This window comes from Ornithodoros turicata, chromosome 6 (genome assembly GCF_037126465.1).
Source record: "Ornithodoros turicata isolate Travis chromosome 6, ASM3712646v1, whole genome shotgun sequence".
In the NCBI taxonomy this organism is placed as follows: domain Eukaryota; kingdom Metazoa; phylum Arthropoda; class Arachnida; order Ixodida; family Argasidae; genus Ornithodoros; species Ornithodoros turicata.
The window spans coordinates 19,384,659-19,395,828 of record NC_088206.1 but is presented as its reverse complement, the minus strand read 5'-3'; the positions used below and the strand labels follow the sequence as shown (position 1 = coordinate 19,395,828).

General features: G+C 47.3%; 1 pseudogene; it reads right to left on the bottom strand.

Annotated features, from left to right (window-relative positions):
• Positions 1 to 6,872: 6,872 nt before the first annotated feature.
• Positions 6,873 to 9,900, bottom strand: LOC135399340 (brain tumor protein-like; annotated as a pseudogene).
• Positions 9,901 to 11,170: the final 1,270 nt, after the last annotated feature.

Genomic DNA, 11,170 nt, shown 5'->3' with positions numbered 1-11,170 from the left:
ACGAGTTCCTATGAAAATTACCACGGCGCAAAAGTACCGAGTTAAGTTACAAGTTACAAAAAAAAAAGAACTTAGTTACAGTAACGAGTTACCTCGAACTCTGATTGTAACTAGCCGTTGACACAGAATCCTACGAGAAATGTAATATAGCCGTTGACTGTCAGCATGGTTACCGGAGCACGTTTTCCTCTTTGAACTTCTTCGTCGGAACATCATCCGTCGGTGACATTTTACGAGCTGCTGCGTACGTAGCGTACGCTGTGTGTGTCGCATAGACTCTTCCTCCATTGCCTGATAATTTGCCTTTCGCCATATTTCGAGTGATTTCGACGGGAGATATACAACGTCGTTCTTGTCCAAACCGAAACCATGCACCCACGTGGTGCGGCGTGGTGTGTCCTCCTTGTAGTTCACAGTTGGCTGAGAGAATTGGATGTCTGATAACTGCGCCTCCGTTGTACTGAATACGGTTAAAAGTCGATGTGTGTACGATAGTGAGGGATCATGAGAACGGTTTCCTGCAGAGTACTCGGAATTCTCGAAAATCATTTCAGCTGTGTACAGAACCGTTACGGACCACGATGCCTCCTCCCCCCCCCCCCCCCTTATCAGTGGTTGAAGGTATGAAATGGGGGAGTTGGTGATGATCCATCGCAAACACTGCTGCACAGTAACGCGGGACTAGACGGTTAAAACACAAAGACACCAGATCTGCAGGCTCACAGCTGGTAATTTTAATCTTAAAACACTTATTTATACTCAGATGGGTAGAAATCCAGCGAACCGGTAGAATGTAGTAAGGGAGTTGCCTCAGGACAGAAGCCGCCGATATTTCGAACAGAGACTGTCAGAGTCAGAGACTTCTTCAGAAGAACAGTCTCTGTTCGAAATATCGGCGGCTTCTGTCCTGAGGCAACTTCCTTACTTATTTATACTCAGTCACCCAACAATGCAGCCACCCAGCAACGATGACTACTGATAACATATGTGTGGCTGCATTGTTGCGTGACTGTGTACAAATAAGTGTTCCAAGATTAAAATTAGTTGTAAGCCTGCGGATGTGGTGTCTTTGTGTTAGAGCCCTCTAGTCCTGCGTTTCTGTGCTGCAGTGTTTGCGATGGACTTATCAGTGGGTGTGAATGTCATATTGTTCTGGGTTTTTAGACAGTCTAATGCTGGTTTTACTTCGAAAGTACCCAAGCAGCACAATGTACTGAAAGTCGAGTGCAATGGGGGTGGACGGTATGTGTCTACTATGAGGAGATAGCTTTCGAATGGTATTGCACGTGATGGCTTTGTTTGTTCTTTAGTCTTATGAGTTGTTTTCGTGCCGGCGGGACACAAGAGGAAACACGAACGTGAACACCTTCGACGCAAGTGTTCTTACCTAGTCAAGAGAACTTGCCACCTTATAAGTTGCAACACATTCCGAGAAAAGACAAGCACCCTGGCATCGAACACTGAGGGCGTTACAGTTATTTTTTGTATTATTTCCTGACAGCTCCGCAAGACAACTGTGGTCATGCATGTACAGGCTGAGACAACTAGAAAGGGGACAGTAGAAATGGCTAGGATGTCTATTTAGTTCAATAATATATCTGCATTCTCGAAGGCATTATAGTAGGGAGGAATACATTTACGTGACAATAAAAGCAATCAGGTCTTGCAAGCAGACGACATTAGTACATACAGATATGTACGGATGCGTGTAAACAAACCTTAATGATATTACCATGTGCCCTAGCAGAAAACAAAGCAATGTTCGATTCAGAGACATTATTTGAGAAACACTTTCACCATGACGTGGTCCAGTGGAAGGGAGACACTCGTTTGGCAATCATGTGCTGCGTTCGCTCCGTGTATTTGGGGGCCATGTGTATACTGGGACTGGCATTCGTCGAGACTTGGGAGGTACCTGGGTCCGAATCACGGTGCCGGCTGTGCTGTCTGGGGTTTTTCCTGGGCTCTCCTCAGACGCTTTCAGACATATGTCGGCACAGTTCCCTTAGAAGTCGGCCCAGGACGCACATTCCCCCAGGGCATCAGTCGTGACGTTGCATACCTCTGTGAGGCCAACAACGGCGAGCCCTTTCACCATCGCCACCACCATGTCTATACTGGGACCAGCATTCACAACAAATGGCTCTGTGAGTATGCATTGCTGCAGTATCCTGTTCGTTATAATATGTTATCACTCGCAAGCACCTGTGTTTGAGATTCTCTCGCTCGTAATAAAAGTGTTTATCAAGTAATGTGGAGTTCCTTTCCTCGAGAGAGTACGGGAACGTTCGCACATGACGCCTTCTATCCGCCGTTGTAGAAACACTGCATACGGTTAGCTTTAGGCGTTTTTCGCCAGCGTCTCTTGCCGCTGAGAAAAGCTCGGCGTTCTGCCGCTCGAAAAACGCCTCATGCGGTTGGACTTTAAACCTTTGTTGACAGTGCGCTCCATGTGTGTGTCGTCTTTTTTCGTGGTTTTCACGCTTTTACGAGGGTGGTTCCATAACTTTCCGGCCCGACCAACTTTTAATAGTCATAGAGACGAAACAAGTGTATCACTTTTCCACATAGTCACCCTTAACTTCGATGCACTTTTGACACCTTTCAACCAGCATTCTTATACCCTTTAAAAAATAGTCCGAAGTTTTGTCCGCAAAATGCTGGAAAACTCCCTTTTGCACCTCACTATCGTTTTGAAATCTCCGTCCTCTGAGATCCCTCTTCAAGTTTGAGAACAGGAAGTAGTCACTCGGTGCCAAGTCTGGACTGTAGGGTGGGTGGTGGATTTCTTCGAAGCCGCACTCCTTCAGTGCAGCCTTGGCAACAGAAGCCGTGTGGACAGGGGCATTGTTCTGGAGCAACCGGACACCTCGACTCAACCTGCCGCGCCTCTTATCCTTGATGGCGTCTCGAAGTCGGTGCAGGAGTGAAGCATAATAAGACGCATTCACTGTGGTGTTCCTGTCTTTGAAGTCGAGGAGGATCCCGTGACAATCCCAAAATATTGTTGCCATGATCTTCTTTGTATATTGTGTGACCTTGGCTTTTCTTGGGGGTGCTTCTCCTGGTTTGCGCCATTCCATCGACTCCTGTTTCGAAAGGGGATCATAGTAGAGCAACATAGTCTCATCCCCTGTGACAATTGACTTCAATATTTCTTCTTCGTTCTCTTGACAGAGCTCCAAAAAACTCTTTGGCACAGACGACGCGCTGTTGCTTTTCAACTGACGAGAGAAGTCGTGGCACCCATCTCGCACTGACCTTTTTCATGTGAAGGCCGTCGCCGATTATGCGAAAAACGGTTGTTTTGCCCCAGCCTTTCTGAGATTTCCTTCACCTTCATACGCCTGTCGCTCAGCACTTCCTCCTAGACAAGAGACAAATTTTCTTGTGTCACCACTTCCACTGGACGACCATCGCGTGGATCATCTTCAATGGACTCTCGCCCCAGTCGAAACTGCTTAGCCAAGTCTTTTACCGTTGTGTACGACGGAGAGGCTTCCCTGTACACGTTGTCCAGTCGCGCTTTAATTTCTTTAGGCGAAAGTCCCTCTTTTGTCAAGAATTTTATCACAGCGCGGTACTCGATTTTTTCCATTTTAACTGAAGAGTGCACCCTGGCTGCTTGAAATGCCGCTCTCCAACCGACAAAAGCGCGGAGAGGGTTGAGGGTGGTGCTCCGACCCTCCAACAGATGGCGCCACGCGTCCTTTATCGCATTTTCAAATTCGCGCGCATTTTCTACCTCGGGCCGGAAACTTATGGAATCACCCTCGTGGTTAGAATGACTGATTGCCAGCAGGCACTAGCGGCATGGCCGAGCGGGTTAAGGCGTCCCACTCGTTGGTGGTAGCCAAGGTCGTGCTGAAGACTGGGAGGTGGTAGGTTCGAATCCTTCCACAGACTGTGCTGTCTGACGTTTTCCCTAGGGTTTCCGAAGACTTTCCAGACGAATGTCGGCACAGTTATCCCTCAAGTCGGCCCAGGACGCATACTAACCCCCCTCTGTCCCCCACTCCTTCCTGCTGTCCGCTCTCCATCTGTCCACGCCTGTACGCCGCTCGTAGCCACAGTTGCTTCGCGGCGCCAACACGAAATTTAAAAAAAAAGCCAGCAGGCAGCTCGATATGTCTATGCGCAAACCTCAACGCGAAGAATCCGCCGCATGCGGTCGGAAGAGCTCCGGGTGAGGCACATTTCGGACGTACGCTCCATCCGGTTCCCGCCTTACTGTCCAACAAAATTCAAAGGATGTTCAGAAACAAGGCTTTCTCGTTCTCGGTACAATATGCCGACGATATTCTGAAACATTCGTCAGACAAGCCTCAGACAGCATCTCAGGTGGTACGATTCGAACCTATACCGCCTCGCACAACGTCCCTGATAAAGAGGACATACTGAAGATTGTTCGGGATATCATTTTTTGGGAGTGCCACATGGACTGCTCCAAAACTTCCGTTGTGCAAGTCTTTCCATACAGCTGACGTATGATTTTACGCATTATCATTGAGACTGGAACGACCTGTCGAAGGACAAGAGAGGAGACAAAGTTATTATCGCGTGGTATCACACGGATGGTAGCAATCTCGTTTTGACTCGAAGTTTTCGTTTGAACACAAGCTTACCATTATTACGAAGCTTACATTGTTTTGAAGATCATCACCCCTCATTACGTCATGCATTCTGTAGTGAATCCCAGGAAGGCAGCTGAGTGGAACGTCTGGTGCTTTGCCCTCTATAGTCCAGAAAGAGTAGAGTAGGTGCAGCAAGGGAGGGAAGATAACAGGGGAAAGAAAGAAGTTACTGAAAAGGTTAAGATCAGTTTACATCGTGTTCAAGATAACAGGGACGCTAAAAAAAGGGGCTAACGTAATGTCTTTATACGCTGAAATTAATACAGTTCGTGTTCGATTTCATTCCCACTGTAGGGAAAGGAGCAACACTAATCCCTCTATTAAATTTTCTTTGCATTATGAAAGGTTCATTTACTAAAATACTTCCTCCAACAATACAATGCCTCCTCCAACAATCCTCCAACAATATGCCATGATTTGCTGTACTCGCATTCAAAGCATAAACAATGCATGTTGATCACCTCATTCTCTACGACTATTACTTAACAGTCGCATCTGTCTCGGGCGATTCCGAAACTGTAGTGTCATTTTGTTCCTCATACGCATTATGGAATGCGCACAAAAGACAAGGACGAGGATGGGGAAAACACCGGCGCAACTCAGTTTAATGCGACCAAGAAAACAAACGAACTCACGCACGCACGCCAGGAACGCCGCGGCGCCACCTACAGAAATCAATAGCCTCAATCAGGGTATCCCATACAGGGATAAGGAGTTTCCATGCGCTGCTATCAAGGAAGTAGACCTCCCTCTCCGATAAGGCCACGGGCGGCGGGCTGATAGCATAGGCCTCTACAATTTCCCTTGTAAATGCATTAGGTGACACAGCAACAACAACGGTATCTTGAAAAGTCGGACAGCACCCACATCTACTACAATGCAGGACCAGATGCCCCGATGGTGTGCCACCCAAAGATGCCCCATATGCTCTCTAAGCCTAATATTGACACACCAACCCGTCTGGCCTATACAAAACAGACCACGCGAGAGGGTGATACTGTATAGACCACATCTAATCTACATGACACAAACGGCTTAACATGATTGATGCCACACAAGGGCTTCCGTGCAGGGTCCTTTTGGCAATCACCGATCAGTTGCTTTAATCACCCGTGTGCGAGCCTTTCTCGATAGTAAGACCAAGCAGGAAACGATACGGGGACGAGCACTTTGCGTAGCTTTAACACGCCACATGTTCTGACGCCACAAGTGGTCGCTGATGCGTGTGAAACGCTCCAATGAATACGTCGTTACATCCAATAACTTACCGCAAAGGAATTTCGCTCGTACATTGTCGGTACCAGTAAACATCTCGCAGTGAGACTGCAGCTCCGCTACTGTAAACAACAGCCACCATCCTCCTTCGCGGCGTCAGTCGGTTGTGCTCGCCGAATACAACGAAAACACGCAGCAAATGGGTCGTTCGTACGAAACTGCGCTCCCCACGACTCGTTCAGCGATTCGTAATGCGCATGCGCAACATACGAATCGGTCCCTCTCGCCCAAACATTTCACGAGACGATATCAAACTCCTAAAACGAAACTCAAGTTTCCTGAGGTAACAACGGCGCACTGTAAAGACTTGCCGCTCATTGTGTGTGGAGACCTTAACATTAACGTCAAGGACGGCAACAATAGGTTGGTTATCGACAATATGAAGGACACGTTCAACTTGGACATCGCGAGTGATGTGAACGTGCCGATCACCCGAAACGGCCCAACGATAAACTGTGTTCGCGATGCTAGTGTGCGAACCATGGACTACATATCCTACTCCAGTATCCACAAACCCATTATCTCCATCGTTAGCATTTAAAGATCCCCCGGACGAAGAGGAATCGTCAGAGTGATCGACTACGGTGGCATGTTCAGGTTCATGGCCTTCGGAATGAATGCAGAGTTTTTGCTGATCGGAAGTTCTCAACGACAACGCTTGGGAAAATATGGCTTGCATCACGTTGCGGACCTTTGATTTGACAGCTTCTTTTATCGTGTCGTTTCCATCAAGTATGCTTAAGACACATGCTAATCAGTGGACCTCATTTTTTCACGCCAACCCCCGCAGCGCATTACCCTCTGATCTGACCCATATCTGCAAACCATTACGCGTAAATTGAAATTTACCGCTTTTTTGAAATTTGAGACCGCTAACTTTTTAAACCAGGGGAACTATTGCAGGGAGTTTTGCACTTCGAGGACAGACTCATCCAAAGTCCAAAAACAGAGAAACGCGACAAATACTATAGCATCTTCGGAAAATTTTAGTGCATACAACCTTCAGAACAATGACTGGGCATAGCGATAAATGTAGAGTTTGCAGTACTTGCTGGCAAGTATGACGGAGTTATCGTGCGTGAGGGCTACGTCGTAGCACTGTGCATGTTTCACGTGGCTTTCGAAGGCGCTTTATCTTGCATGAACACAGTGATGTGGAAATAGTGGTGATTGTCCGATACGACCAGATGACCATTTTTGTTGACGCAGACAGCTATGGGATAGTTGGTTACCCCCGCTCCACCGCTGAGCCTGAGAAGTGCACCTTCGTAGGAGAACACCTTCACACAATGGGCTCGATTGTCCGAGATAAAGATTTCATCGTTGTCATTTGCTGCGACGCCGTCCGGGAACTCGAGGTGCTCGGAACAGCTGAACTGACTCAAGATATTCCCCAAAAGGTCGAAGATGATAACGCGCATCACTTTGCATTCAACGACTATGATTCGTCGCTTGCTGTCGACAGTGACTGCACGCGGATGCTCCAAGACTGAGGAACCAAACTTTCGCAGGAACTGTCCGTACTGGTTGAAAACTTGGACCTGGTGCGTTGGCGATCGCTCGGTGACTATGATGTCGCCGAAAGCGCGAACGACAGAAACACGGTTTGGATAATGCAATTGACCGTCTTTCCTGCCGCCCTCGCTGAAGCGTATCTTGAATCTGCCGCCTCGGTCGAATACGAGCATACGATGTCGGTTGGTGTCTGCTATGGTAATGTCGCCTTGAGCATTAACAGCCACTCCGGACGGTTCCGTGAACTGACCCTCCATGGCGCAGAAGTCTCCAAACGTGCCGTGGTAGAGAATTTTCTGGCGCGTGATTGCGGACTTGTTATGCAGGAGGTTACCCCAGGCGAATGAACTGTGCAGCAGGCTAACGCTGGGCTCTGAAAGGTGAGGCCCAAAGGGAAATATTGGAGGAGTTTGGGAATATCTGTTGGAAGGACTGTCGGTGGAAGGGGCCTTGATATCGCGTCGTGAGAACGCTCCACGCAGCCAGACTTCGGAGTGCTGTTGGGTACACACTAAGGAATTCCGGATGCTCACTTGCAAGGCGATGAAGTTTGGTACGAACACCAGGTCCATGTCCTGTAAGTGTGTCTCAGGGTTGAAGGTCATTCCCTGAAAATCTGCATCCAGCAGTGTGTTGTTTGTTGAAATGCTAGTAATTCCTTGTCTGTAGAGAAGTTTGCTAGCCTTTCGGCAGTGACGAACTTTGATGATCTTGCATAAGCTCTCCTGCACTTTCTTACCCAGCCGCTCCATTAACAGAAGGTTTTTCTTACAGGTGTATTCCAGGTCTATCAGAATTTCTTGCTGGCTCTGTTCCAATGTCGTCTTGTTCCAGGCTTCCAAGGTGCTGGTAATATCAGCCTGGGTCTTGCGGTACTGGATGTGTAGCCGGCTTAAAGTTATTTCTATGCTGGTTACAGAGCTGAGGATGTTGTTGGCCTTCTTTTTACTACTGCTGATGACGAATGAGGGACCTTCGGTGAAGTTTCGCTTCACATCGACGAGAGCCATGAGATTGTGGGTGCCCATGGGATGTTCAAACGCTGTGCATTCCCTGCAAACACAAATGTCGCAGGTCCTGCGGATGAACTGAAGAGTCATTCTTGCGGCGAAAACAACGTGTGGCGTGATCGTTTTTCGAATGTTGTTTGGATAGATTTGGATCTCACCCAATGTGAGGACGCGGTGGGTTTGAAGCCAATGCATGAATTGGTGTGCCCTTACACAATTGAAACATATGTAGTGGACGCAGTCAAGGCAGCGTGCAACATCAGGAACGGCTATGTGTTTGCAGGCAGTGCATGTGGGGAAAGAGTGATCGAGCACCAAGGTCCTGAGGATGATTGATGTGGCGTAGCTTGGGAAGAGTCCGGCAATGCCCTCGGCTGGTAAGGTCGTCTCCTGTAAACACTGAGGGCACTTCAACTTGTCGGGGCTTGTCTGTTGCTTTTCCAAGCACAATTTGCAGATGGTGCGCAGACAGTTGAGCACCTGCGAATCAAATATATTTTGAATCTTTAGTTCGTTGAGCCACAAAGCAACATGCGAAACAATATGTAAGTGTCGGTTCCGTTCGGTGACGACGACGGCATGAGACAAGAGTGCCTAATGCTTTCCCTGCAGCATAAATATAAAATGCGTTATAATTTCTTTCTGCACAATATTTCGTGTTTGCTTGGACTTGCACGTGCGGAGTAAAACTATCTAAGTAAGTAGTTTGCTCTTGTTGACGCGAACACATCGAACTCAAACTCATCCCCACCACAATAGTTAGTGTGAATGTGAAAGCAACCTTAAGAACTATGAAGGCGTCGTGGCAGCTGACACACTTGGCGCTGATGGTTCTACCAGCATTGAGGCTGCTCTGGACGGAACGCGACGTACCAGGACAGGCCGGGAAAGGAGTCGTGTCGCCAGGCACACTACTTGCTGCTGCGTCACCCTGGAGAGGCAACATATTATCTAGTTTTATAACTTACGCAAGGTAGGGCTTAGAGTCTTAGGATTTATACAAAAAAATGCGGATACAAGTTTACCGAACGAAGGCACAGCTATGCCGAAACTTAAGAATGAAGCTTCATGTCTGGAGGCGACATTTCGACTGTTCTACTGGGTTAGTAGAAGAACGGTCAGTTCGAAATATTGGCCCCTGATCTGAAGCTTCTTGCTCCAGGACACATGTTCGTTGCTTAAACAGCGGTTTATGGATAGTAATGTACCTAAACTAAGGACATTAACTTGTTCTCAAATTTGAATACGATGCTTCGTGCACCTATTCATCTTCCCCAAAGAGGCTTCTAATACCTGAAAACTACTGCAGGACTTACGGTTGCGTGTGCAGGGAAGTAAGGGACGACGCTGCTGCTGCTGAACATGACGAAAGTTACGGAAATGATATGCATACCAACAAGAACAGTGCAAGAGAGTGCAATGCTTTCAGTGGAGCTGTAGAATGACTAACGAACGTTTGACTAACGAACAGCTTCATTCGCGTGCGCGAGGGAACTTTTGCACGTGATGCTGTTGTCGTCCTTTTTTATTCATGCCCTATTTTGACAAACTGCACGCCGTGCAGCTAAAATTCGAGTCTCTGTAGCGGAGAATATTACCCGTTGCACGCCATTATTCGGGCTACGATTTTATTGTTTCACCCAACCGTTTGCGCCGCAAACTAGAAGGTATCAGACTGTTGATGTCTCTAAACTCTTGTAAATAATCATGGAAGGCAGTCTGCGCTTCATTTTGGGTAAAGAAAGTGCGAAGTAGCATACATTCTCTACGCTGTCACGTATACAGGGTGCTTTTTACACTTTACAGAATTTTTATTAAAAAAGCTACGAGAGCATACTGCTGCTCAGCGCTAAGAAAAGAGGGACGCAACACATGCGCTACTTCCAACACCTTAATGAAACTTGTCGTATCGGCTTCTTATACACTCCTGGCCACCTGCTGGTTGTTCTTTTTATTCTTACACGTGCTGAGGTATGCCAGTTCCCTATATCAGACAATGCAATATGTGTTCATCTTTCTTGCGCTGAGCAGCAATGTGGTCGCATACCATCAATCCCCGATTTGCTCACTCTTCAACTATGAGAGCGACATAGATGTCGTTTTTGCAGTTGAGTTCTACGACCTGGCGGACATCCTGTCGAAGAAAGTGTGGAACTCCAAGATCACTGACTACCTTTCAAGTAACTTTTTAAACAGGAGATGGCGGGCAAACGCGAAATGGCAGATTGAGAGACTATCCAGAGCAGAGAGAGACTATCCTAGTGGGTGCCGCTCAGCTGGCCAGATGAACCGCCCTCCGGGCAAGATAAGCCTCCAGCGGCGAGGTTGATGAGCTCCGCAGGAAGCGCTATTCCGGTTTTGGCTCACTTGCATGCGGAAATTGAGCAATGGATATTTCGCGCACGCGCTCTATTCTTTATTCCTAAAAGTTACAATGGGTATGGGATTTTTCAACGACGATTGTCTCCCGTTCTGTTATCTAGCATTGCTAGAAATTCCCTAATGTATTTATTTATTTACCCTCAGGGCCGTGAGCCAATACAGAGGGGAGTGGGTTAATAATTTGTAAAAAGATGTTAATACAAGCAGCATACAAAATGTTTTCAAATTAGGTCCATATGAACAAAGTTACACTTATTGCACAAACTGCACAGATATGAATAAAAAAATGAGAAAAAAGTGACAGCAGAAATGTACAACACGTAGAATAAAAAATGGCTGCACATCGAAATAATC